The sequence below is a fragment of the Sinocyclocheilus anshuiensis genome, unplaced genomic scaffold (genome assembly GCF_001515605.1).
Source record: "Sinocyclocheilus anshuiensis isolate Anshui unplaced genomic scaffold, SAMN03320099.WGS_v1.1 scaffold1337, whole genome shotgun sequence".
NCBI lineage: Eukaryota > Metazoa > Chordata > Actinopteri > Cypriniformes > Cyprinidae > Sinocyclocheilus > Sinocyclocheilus anshuiensis.
The window spans coordinates 392216-403303 of NW_015548273.1; the positions used below are offsets into that span (position 1 = coordinate 392216).

Here is an 11088-nt window from a genome sequence, read left to right on the forward strand (position 1 = left end):
GAATATCATGAGGTATCTATACCAATCACCCCCAGCACATGACTCCAATATTCTGGGTCGATTTCCTGCCAGTCATGTCGTCATCTACTCAGAGGAGTGATTAAAGATTGATCCAATCAAGAGACAACAAAGCTTTCTTTGTATCAAGGACTGAAAAGGTTCGTTCAAAACATATAGAAACCACGATGTCTTGTGACCAACAATGAGTGCAACTATTATATCCAGCAGGAAAAGGATGAGTAAATGCTGTCTCACCTCATTCGGTGTCCGTGTGTCTCTTTGTTTGTTTTCTTCCTTTGTGTCTCTCTTTGGGTTTTCCTTTATAGCTATATGTTTTGAAATTTTTTTTTTCTTTCCCTCTCTCTCACTACAATTTCCTTTCCCCTCTAGTCCCCTCATCAGGGAACTCCCTTAGCTCAACTTTAAATCCAGGTCCCGAAACTAGGATTGACTCGTTTCGCCAAAATTTTCGTAAATCATTGTGAAAAGCCGTTGCCAACTGATCGAGGCGACCCCGCCAAACCATGACCTTCGCAACTAATTGCTCCTTCTTTCTGTTCTATTACCAGGAAGATGGTCAGACTCGCCGCCTTGTTGCTTTGCATAATGGGGGTTATGCCCCAGCCAGAAGTCGCATCGCCAGGACCAGCGTTGGGGATAGTACTCCGTGAACAATCGGGGTTATTGATAACGAACTGCAAAACCTACACTCAAAAGGTGTACGTCTGACTCAATCCCCGTGATGTTGTCAGAGCTCACTACACCCCTCAGCCGCTCAAACCACTTGGGCTGGAGCCCGTTGGACTCGAGAAATCCTCGCCCACGCCCAGGCAGATGTGAACCACATGCTGCACCAATTACAGAAAATGACTGTAACCCAGGCTGAATTAAGCGGGTACACCCGGCATCCCAAACGATCTCAATGCCTTAAGCAACAAGCATGTTGCCCTTACCCAATGACCCTACCAGTATGTTGCCAAAAACCCGCATAAGCCATAGCAACAAGCATGTTGCCCTTAACCAGATGGCCTAGTGAGTATTTTGCCAATACCTGAAAAGCTTAAGCAACAACATGTTCTCAATAACAAGATAGCTTTTAGACAAGCATGTTTCCAACAGAAACCAGTCAACCTTAAGATCAAGCATGTTCCCAATACAACTATAGCTTTAAGAACAAGCATGTTCTCAATAACAACCAGAAACCCTTGGAACAAGCATGCTCCAGTAACAACCAGACAGCACTGGAATAAGCATGTTTCCAATGCAACTAGATAGAACAATAGTGTCCAATACTCGAAAAGAATCAATACTGAACCGACTTCACCGAACAACACCCGCTTACCATTTTCTCCCCGAAGCTGCGCCCGCACCATGATTGTTTACATTATTCCACCCGCACCATGATCGTTATCTTCTCTCTATCACCGCAAAGCTACCCAAATCTGTGCTGTATACTGCTATATAAATAAAGGTGACCTGACTTGATAGGTTAATGCATGTTGCAGCATGTTGCCTTTTCATAAATATTGTATGTGTCAGTCCTGTGTCTTGTGTTTTGCTCCACTTGTGCTCTATGTCCTAGTTTTCCCCTATGGTTATGCCCTTATTTGGTCTTCCTGTTCCTGTTCCCTGATTAGGTTCATTTGTCCCAGGTGTTTCCTATGTTTATTATGTCATTGATTCCAGGTGTTCCCCAGTTCAGAGTACTTAAGCCCTGTGTTTTTCATTGTTTCTTCGTCCGGTATTGAATGTTCGTGAATCCTTTCCCTACGTGTGTGTTCCTGCCTGCGTTTATGAATAAAGACCATTGATAATAATTCTCCTTCGTCTCCAGCACAGTTGGCTAAGTGTGACAGTATGTGGATGATGAGGAGGACTTGCCCGCTCAGAACGCGATCGTGAACAGACAGAAGGGGGCCCTGCTCCGTACCTTGCACTGGGCCCCGCCCCAGCTTGGGATGGCCATGACCAGCAGGATTGATCTTGATCATCTTCTGCAGCTGGCCTTTATGCAAATATACTGGATAAATCAATACAGATTTGTAACAAAATCTATTAGCTGTTCCATGAATAAGAGGGTAAAGTTCTCAGGGATGTTATTAACAACACATTTAAATTACATAGATCTAGTTGCCTAGGTTACACAAACTGTAATTTACCTATGTCAACTCAATAGGTTTCTTAACTTTCGTGACATTTCTGTATGCATTCTAATTAAAAAGAAAAAGTCAAACTTTGGAGGCTATTTTTTAACTCTGTTTTATCTGGAGGTTCAGGTGGTTTGTCAATGATCATGGTCTGACAGTGAATGAGTTAGCACAGATAAACCCCGCAGACAACAGGATGTGTTCATGAGCTTTATTTCTGGCATGGGTGACATACTAAGAATGATGTCCATTAAAGTTCAGGACTCTTGATGCATAAATAATACTGAGAGAGAAAGACAGACAGAAGGAGAGAGAGCAATCTCTCAAACTTTTGTGCCATTCTCATCCACTGCAATCCAATAAGGGACAAAGAAAAGACAAAAATATATAAACATTGTGACTAATGGAATTGGTACATGGCCACAGGCTAAAGGAACAGGATCCAGTGTAAATCGAAACTGATAGATGCACAGAGGAATTATGCAGATGTGTTTATGACTCAAGATGTAGGCAGCTGAGAACAGACACATGCATGTATGGCCACAAAACAAATCATAAGCATAAGACATTTGCTTTTTGCTTCGCAATAACAAAGGAAGTGTATAAACTAAAGAAAGTAAATTCAGATACTGAGGAAATAAGAAGCGTTGTTTTTTTAGCATAATGAAATTCGAGGATATTTCTATATGTCCTGCTTTAAGGGGCACTGAGTTATTTGTCCCTTAGTTAGTAACACATTGAGGTTCAATTTGTTAGCATTAGTTAATGCATATTTTACAGCATTAATACAGTTGTATTTATAGGATTAATCTAGGCTAATGTTAATTGATTAAAATACAAATTGTTCCCTCAAAATACATAAACTAATGTTATTTATAGAATTCAATATGTTAAAATGTATTTGTATGTAGAAATTAACCTGTAAATGCAATAATGAAAGATCAAAAAATTGTTGTTTATTGTACATTTATGATATCTAATTTATTAACTAACAAATAGTTAAACATCATTGTGAAGTGTTCGTGTATGTTTTTATGTTTTATCAAAGTTTTATACAAGATTAAATGAAGATTAAACTTTTGTCTTGCATGTGCCACCAGATGTCAGATATCTGCCTTTTCAATCAGTTTCGAACAATTACTGAGCTCGACTTAGGGAACTGGCAATAAAACTAATATAATTTATAATAATTAATAAATTAATAATTTAGCTAATTTAATAACCAAATGAGTAACATTTTTACAATTTATTCTTTTAATTTTAGCCCTGTTCTGCTAGGGGAAAATAATTTTAAAAGACTTGAAAACTATTAATATAGTCAGTCATACAAACTTTCTTTGACAACTGGATGATATTTTCTTAGTGAAAAAAATAAATCCATGTGCTGCCATCATGCAAAAGCCTTGCCAATAATTATATTAGTTGATACATAATCATTTTCAGCCTCAAGACATTATGTGCTCAATACAGTATTGTGGACCCCATCACCAAAGCCATTCAACATATTTCATTCCCTTGAAAATATGCAGAGCGAAAATGATGGACATTTCTGTAGGCACCACAATAAACAATGATTCATTAACATAAAGGAATCGCCATACATCTCTACATTGTAAATATGGTCAGACCAATAACCCAAAATTCATTTTATTATCATTTTTAGCATTTTTCCACTGCTAAATTTCACAAAAGAAAACCTCTCATCATCGAGCCTAAAAACTTGTGCAGCCATGAATAACATCACACTGATCTGTGTGCAGAGCCTTCCCAGTGCAGTATCTATTTTTAAACACAGCATGGAGAAACCCACAGGGAGGGGGTGCAGGGGAGAGGTATTTGGGGCACAGGACTCAGCTTGATTGAAAGAAAAGGTTAGAAGCGCAAGAAAACACCACCTGTTGTTTTTTCAGCAGCATGGGAAAGAATGGAGTCAAGAGTATGTGAACCCATAAACAAAATTACAATTATAACTATGTGCCAAAATTGAGTTAAATACATAGAATTTTAACCTCTCTTCCACTCTGTATATTATGAGGTTAAAATTCTACATATTTATACAAGACATATATACTTACATAAATAGTATATTTTAAAATGAACAAAATGACTTTTACCACACACACACACACACATAGCTAATGCATCTTTTACATCATTAATTAAAAAAGTAGTTTGTTTATAAACATTTTTCATCCAGAATACACTTATTTTTAGTTTCATTTCAGACGTGACGTATTAACTTAGCAAATTGAACCTTTTTGTAGATTTTTGTTTTATTTAAGTTTTAATAAATAAATGAATAAATAAAAGACTATACATGTCATTTTAACCCCTCTCTGTATATTACTATATGAGGTTAAAATCAGTATAATGCATATTCAAATAACATTTACACATTTAAATGAGTTCTGAGTTTTTCATTTTTATGTTTTTAATTAATTTAACTGTTTATTATTTTATGTACAGCTCTGTGGTCAACTATGTTTTTGTATTATTTTTTTTAAATATGCTACAGAAATAAATATGAACTTGAACTTGGTATATTTCTCTTTTACCTTGGACACTAAACAAAAACTGTACCACTAGAATGTTTTATCTTAGACTTTCAATATGAACTTTTAAGTGTTGTTGTTTGTTAGGTCAGATAAGACAACTAAAGAAATATAAATCATTTCACACACAAAGTCGGGACATTAATAACAATGTGTGTGTGATGATGCCTCTGGAAGGAGGCATGGAAAGAAAACTAAAAGAGTGGGACAACGGCTCATGATCAGACGGTCATTCACAAGTGCTGGCTGACAAGCTCTATAAAAATGCAAATGTTTTTTTCAGGTTATTAATTTTACACTGGTGCAAGAGTTCCATACGCTTCCCTAAGCATGAACCTCTACTTCCATTTTTGTACATCCACAAATGGCACAGATGACCTTTCAAGGTTTTGACTGAGAAGTGAAATGTGAAGTGGCAGGTAATTACTCATGTGTTACAGCTGCCTGTCAATCTTGCCTCCCTAAGCCATTGTTATTTCAACCCAATGCACTTCACGTACCTTCCTTGATGTACGTTTCTTTAGGGTTTGAAATGTACATCCTGGTCCTTTGTCCTGTTTGCAGACAACAGCTCAATATTATCAAAAAATATACCAGGTCACAGCGGCGCTCACTTTAGAAGGGCCAAATGTGACTAATGCAAGCAGGGCTTATATGTACAGTTAAAAAGAAAAGTTTAAAGACAACAGCACCTTATCATTTAACCTTCAGAGGAACTTATCATCCTCGTAATGAACTTGCAAACAAACACATCTGTATATCCCAGCTAAGCCCTTTTAACTTTTTGTCAACATAACTGTTCGTCGTCCCCAATGGGCACTCAAGTCTTCGTCTCTGCTACAAAGGCATAAATTTGCAAATGTAAAGAGTGCCTCTCCCCAGGGCACCAATTAAAACTTCTTTTGGCTGAACGACAGCATGAATTCCATCTTTTGGTTGCTTTTTTTCCTCCATCTTCTAAACTCGTAACAAACTCTTGAAATCTGCACAATAGAAGGCTATTAAAAACAAGAGCCCCGGTCATAAAGATGGAGGAGGATGCTATTAGTCACGCATTAAGCCTAAATTATGGAATCATTTCTGAATGTATAATCGAATATCTGGCGCTGAGAAATCATTATCATATGCTTTGCATTAACTTGCGGGAATGTGAACCAGATTTTTTAGCAGGCTTTCATACATGTCATCCAGCTGTGCACCGGAAATCCATTTACCACACTGGGCCACAGGTTGAGATTAAATGTAAATGCGGCATTTGTATTTACGTTGGACTGGGAAGACCAATATGTCTCTGAGCACAAAGAGAGGCAGATGTATCACTCTACTCAAGCTGTTTTGTTTGTCGCCACTGCCTACAGTCTGAGGAAGCCAAACATGAGACGGCAGCAGGTGGCTCTGGAGCATAGTTTTAACATTCATTTGAGAGATGAAATTCTGTCACTGAGAAAATGCGAAATTCGTGGCACTAATGCTCCTTCAGCACAATTCTTTCACAGCATCAGTCTGCCTTCTAGATGTCCATTTTTCTGTTGCTACAAGAAATTTGGATTATCCGTGATGGAGCTCTTGAGGGTCAATGATACAATCAATGTATAATTGCAGATGGTGTTTGTTTGGATATAAATTAATGGACAAATTTTCGTGAGACTGTTTGTTGGTGGTGCCAGTGACAAAAGCAAATAAACAATACATACAGGAACGTTATGCTAGCTTTTCATGTCTTTTCCAACAGATCAGAAAAGGTTCTTTATTTTGAACATCATAAAGTGTCAGACTCATAAGCGCTAGAATTCTATACAGTAAAATGTGGGGTTGTGTGCTGCTTTCATAAAATTCACAATTTATAAATTTTCTTGGTCAGTGTCAATAAATAATTGAGCTTTTTATAATAGCTATTTTGTCTATAAAAATCTTGATTTCTATCCACCTTATTTTTCAACATGGAAGTAAGCCGTTTTCTGTGAATGTGCAAGACTTCCGGTTCATTAGCTGCTGCGTTTTCTGTGAATGTGCGAGACTTCCGGTTCATTAGCCACGGTAAGGAAATAACGAGAAGAATAACAAAAGTCCACTACAAACCACTGTTTTCATAATAAGGATAATGCATTAAAATAATGTGGTAAGACACCAGTTTGCAATATCAAGCAGCAAAATTAGCTGATATTTACAAATAGCTGCACACACTCTTACGGGAGAAATAAGGTGGATATGCTTATATTAATACTTTGAATTATGAAATCTGGACATGTCACTGCTTGATTTCAACTCAACAAACAAGTTGGAAAAAAATAGCCGGTTACCTGTTCATCTAGTGAAGTGCTGAATAAAGAGAGAGAGACAGAAGACTTTCAATCCTTTTTGGATCACAAGTTAAGAAACAGTAGATCTGAGCTGTTGTTAGAAGCAGTGGGAAACCGTGGCCTTGCTTGAACCAAATTCCTTCTGCCTGAAAACACTCTGTCCCAAGTGATCAATTCTGATTCATGCTTTTTCTGCAACATCATCTCAACTAAAGGAAAACATCTTGTATCCACACTGTACACGGTTTATAAAATCTGCAGTGCACAAAAGAATATATATTAAAGCCAGTATGACTGCAGTCAATAAATATCACAGGCAAGTTTGCTATTTGTTTTTTGCTTTTGTCAGACAGACTTTAAATTTGATATGGGGATTGTACTACAATATGAGGTTTTAGCTTATATATCATCTTATTTACAACAGCAGTGGTACAATAGATGCCTGATGGAGTCTATCACAATGGCATCAGACGGGAAGATTTAATCTAAGAGAAATGATGCAGATTTCCCAACCATTCATGGCATTAATCTGACTATACTGCACTATGACTCTTGGGAAAATATTGATTATTATCAGTTATCAAATCTTAAGTAAGGAGACATAAACAATATGGACAAAAGCAATGGAACACTCTCTTAATTATAGAATTCAGGTGTTTCAATCAGACCCATTGCCTCAGATGTCTAAAATCAAGCATCTACATGCAGTCTGTATTTACAAACATTTGTGAAAAAACTTAGTCATTCTGAAGTGCCCAGAGAATTTAAGTGTGGCAACGTGATATGATGCCACCTTTGTCAGTTTTGTGAAATTTCATCCCTGCTGGATATTCCTCGGTCAACTGTAAGTGCTGTTACTGGAAAGTGGAAGCGTTTAGGAACAGCAGCAACTCAGCCACGAAGCGGTAGACCACAAATTCCAAACTCCCACTGGCATTAAAATCAGCACAAAAATTGTGATGGGAGCTTCATGGAATGGGTTTCCATGTCCGAAAAGCTGCATGCAAGCCTCACATCACTGTCACAGTACAGAAGGAGACCAAGGACGGAGAGGTAAAGTAAACAGGGATCTTTATTTAACAGGTGCTGAGAGAGAGAGAGATGGAGAGCAAACGGGTTAGAGCAACAGTCTATGGAATGGAAGGGATCTAGCTCACGTGATGACGGGTTCCTTCTAGGATCGGGCTGAAGAGGATGGCACAGAGACAGGTAGGTTTCAGGATGGAGTCCGGGTTAGTGAGTCAGGTAAGGAGTAGCGTAGTGAACTCAAGACCAGACGAAGTGTGACTGCAGTGACTGAGCATTTGAGCTAGTGTTGATGAGGTGGTGACAGGTGCGGCTGATTAGTACTCCGGTGATTGTGAACGGGTGTGTGAGGTGATTGGGCCTGCCGACATCGAGGACGGCCGCGGCCCCGGATAGCGAGACGATCTGGGTGACGATCATGGAAGTCTCTGAGGAGTAAGGGATCTAGCACATCATCTCTACGCACCCATGATCTCTCCTCGGGGCCGAATCCCTCCCAGTCCACGAGATACTCTAGGCGGCCGCCTCGACGCCGGGAGTCCAGAAGAGAATTGACTCTGTAGATGGTCTCCTCTTCAGCGATTTCGGGAGGAGGAGGTACGCCGGATTCGTCAGACCCTGGGGAGAAGCAGAAAGAAGGTGAACACAGGGTTTGAGCAGTGAGACATGGAAGGTCGGTGCGATGCGGTAGTGAGGAGGAAGTTCAAGCCTGTATGTGACCTCATTGATCTGCCTCCGGATGGTGAATGGTCCGATATAGCGGGGACTCAGCTTGCGGCAAGGCAGTCGGAGACGAATGTCCCGCGTGGATAACCACACCCTATCTCCCGGCTGGTATTGTGGAGTAGGGCGGCGGTGAACATCGGCCTGCGCTTGGTGTCTCCGAACTGCCTGCTGGAGATGGACATGCGCTGAGTCCCAGACCCTCTCGCTCTCTCTGAATCAGTGATCCACCGCTGGAACGTCTGAGGGTTCTCCCGTCCACGGGAATAGGAGAGCGTCTGCTCTGGTGTTCTTGGGTCCGGGACGGTAGGTAACTGAGAACTGAAAACAGGTGAAGAACAGCGCCCACCGTGCCTGACGTGGGTTTAGGCATTTGGCCTCCCGACGATATTCCAAGTTCCGATGGTCAGTCATGACCTGGAAGGGATGAAGAGCTCCCTCCAGCCAATGTCTCCACTCCTCCAGAGCGAGTTTGATGGCAAGAAGCTTGCGGTTCCTGATGTCATAATTTTGCTCCGCCGGGGAAAGCTTGCGGGAGAAGTATGCACAGGGATGGAGGATAGGAGGCTCTCCAGAATGCTGGGAGAGCACCGCTCCCACCCCTACTGTGGACGCATCTACTTCCACGACAAACGGTCTCTGAGGATCGGGAAGCGCGAGGGTAGGAGCGGTGCAGAAGGCTTCCTTCAGTCCTTCGAAACTTTGGATGGCTGTGGGCGTCCAGGACAGAGACTTGGGCTTATTTCGGAGCATGGACGTGGGGGCGACTCTGTGCTGACTGAAGTGGTGGATAAAACGACGGTAGAAATTGGAGAATCCTAGAAAGCGTTGGAGTTCCTTAACGGTCTTGGGTTGTGGCCAGTTGTGAATGGCTTGGACCTTCTTGTCATCCATCTGGATACCCTGAGGACTGATGACATATCCGAGGAACTTGATGGTGGTAAGGTGGAACTCTGGAAATCTGCCAATTTCACCATCAGTTAATATCTTGTGAAGTGAAAAGTTGTGCATTTGTAAGAAACCTCAATGCAGAGCATCCACTGGTGAGCAAGTTATGTAATTTCTCCAAAATGTGTTTGGATGAAAAACAAACTCTTCTACATCTTGGATAGCCTGTGAGTACATTTTCAGCAAATTTTTGGGAACTATTGCTTTAAGAAAATGAGACAATAATTAAACCAGGCACAAAACCTTAGTGTAAGACAGTTTATATGGGACACACACACTTACAAACACCCATTAGCATCTCCTGTGCAGTCCCTGAGGTCTTCTTGAGTTTCAAATATCTCAAATTCTTCTCCCCTGTGACCTCAGAAAGAAAATTGCCTCCTAAATCATTATCATGCCTGTTGCCATGCTGGGAAGGTCAGACTCAAGGGGAAATGCACAACATTTATATGAGACTACATCTGCATGACTGCCACCGTTTATCTTTCCCCAGCACCTTAGAACTTATCCTCACTGTTCATGCCATATGAGAAGCAGGGTGAGCCACAGGGCGGGACCATACAGTATTACCCCAAAGCTATTTGCAGAATTTGAAAAGAACATTTTGGGGATCCGGGTGACTGATGCAACCCACCTGTTACAGATCCCCTTTTAAATGGTCTTCTATAGTCAAGCCTGGCATTGATTCTTAGCTATCTTAGCTATCAACGATCACTGAATGCAACAAATAACTGAATAAATTAATGAAAATATTTGTAGATGGAAAGATGTTCATGGTCGTCACGCTGGTTTTTGGGTTTTGTTTCTTGTTTAGGTTTTCTGGTCTTTTATTTTGTTATTTTCTGTCTTGGTTCCTGATGTCATGTGTTTCCTTGCTCCTCATGTGATCATGTCATGTGCTACCCTTGTCCGTGTGTTATGTTCTGAATAGGTGCGTTCGACTTGAAGCACGGCTACAGACGGCGAACAACGAGAGTAGCCGCTTGCAGTCAGGGGCGGAGTTGAAAACGGACACGTCAAGCCAGACACTTTCTGCTCCCATTAGTGATGCTCACGCGGTGTTTGCATACTCTATCACAGATTAAGTGAATAAAATGCTATATTTGTCAAATACACCGATGTTTCAGAAACGTTTTCATGAGCAACAGAAACACTTTTTATATACTGCTTAATACAGCGCCATCTGTTCAAGAATAAAGTTCAACGTAAATATATACTATTTAAATACTAATAAAGTGGGGGTTTATATGCTTTCATGATAAACGCGACTCGATATAACATTGCAACTACAGTAAAAACAGATACTGTTCTAAAAACAGATTTATGAGCAGTATTGGATTTGAAGATGTTAGAAACACACGTCATTGTTGTCATGTGGTGAATTTGGCCAAT

General features: G+C 40.4%; 1 long non-coding RNA gene across 1 annotated transcript in view; it reads left to right on the forward strand.

The window, feature by feature from the left end:
* Positions 1-250: 250 nt before the first annotated feature.
* LOC107655753 (uncharacterized) overlaps positions 251-11088 on the forward strand; it is a 16848-nt gene continuing 6010 nt past the window's right edge. Inside the window, exon 1 of the long non-coding RNA XR_001630485.1 lies at positions 251-454. This is a non-coding gene — a long non-coding RNA (uncharacterized LOC107655753). The remainder of the gene's footprint in view (positions 455-11088) is intronic.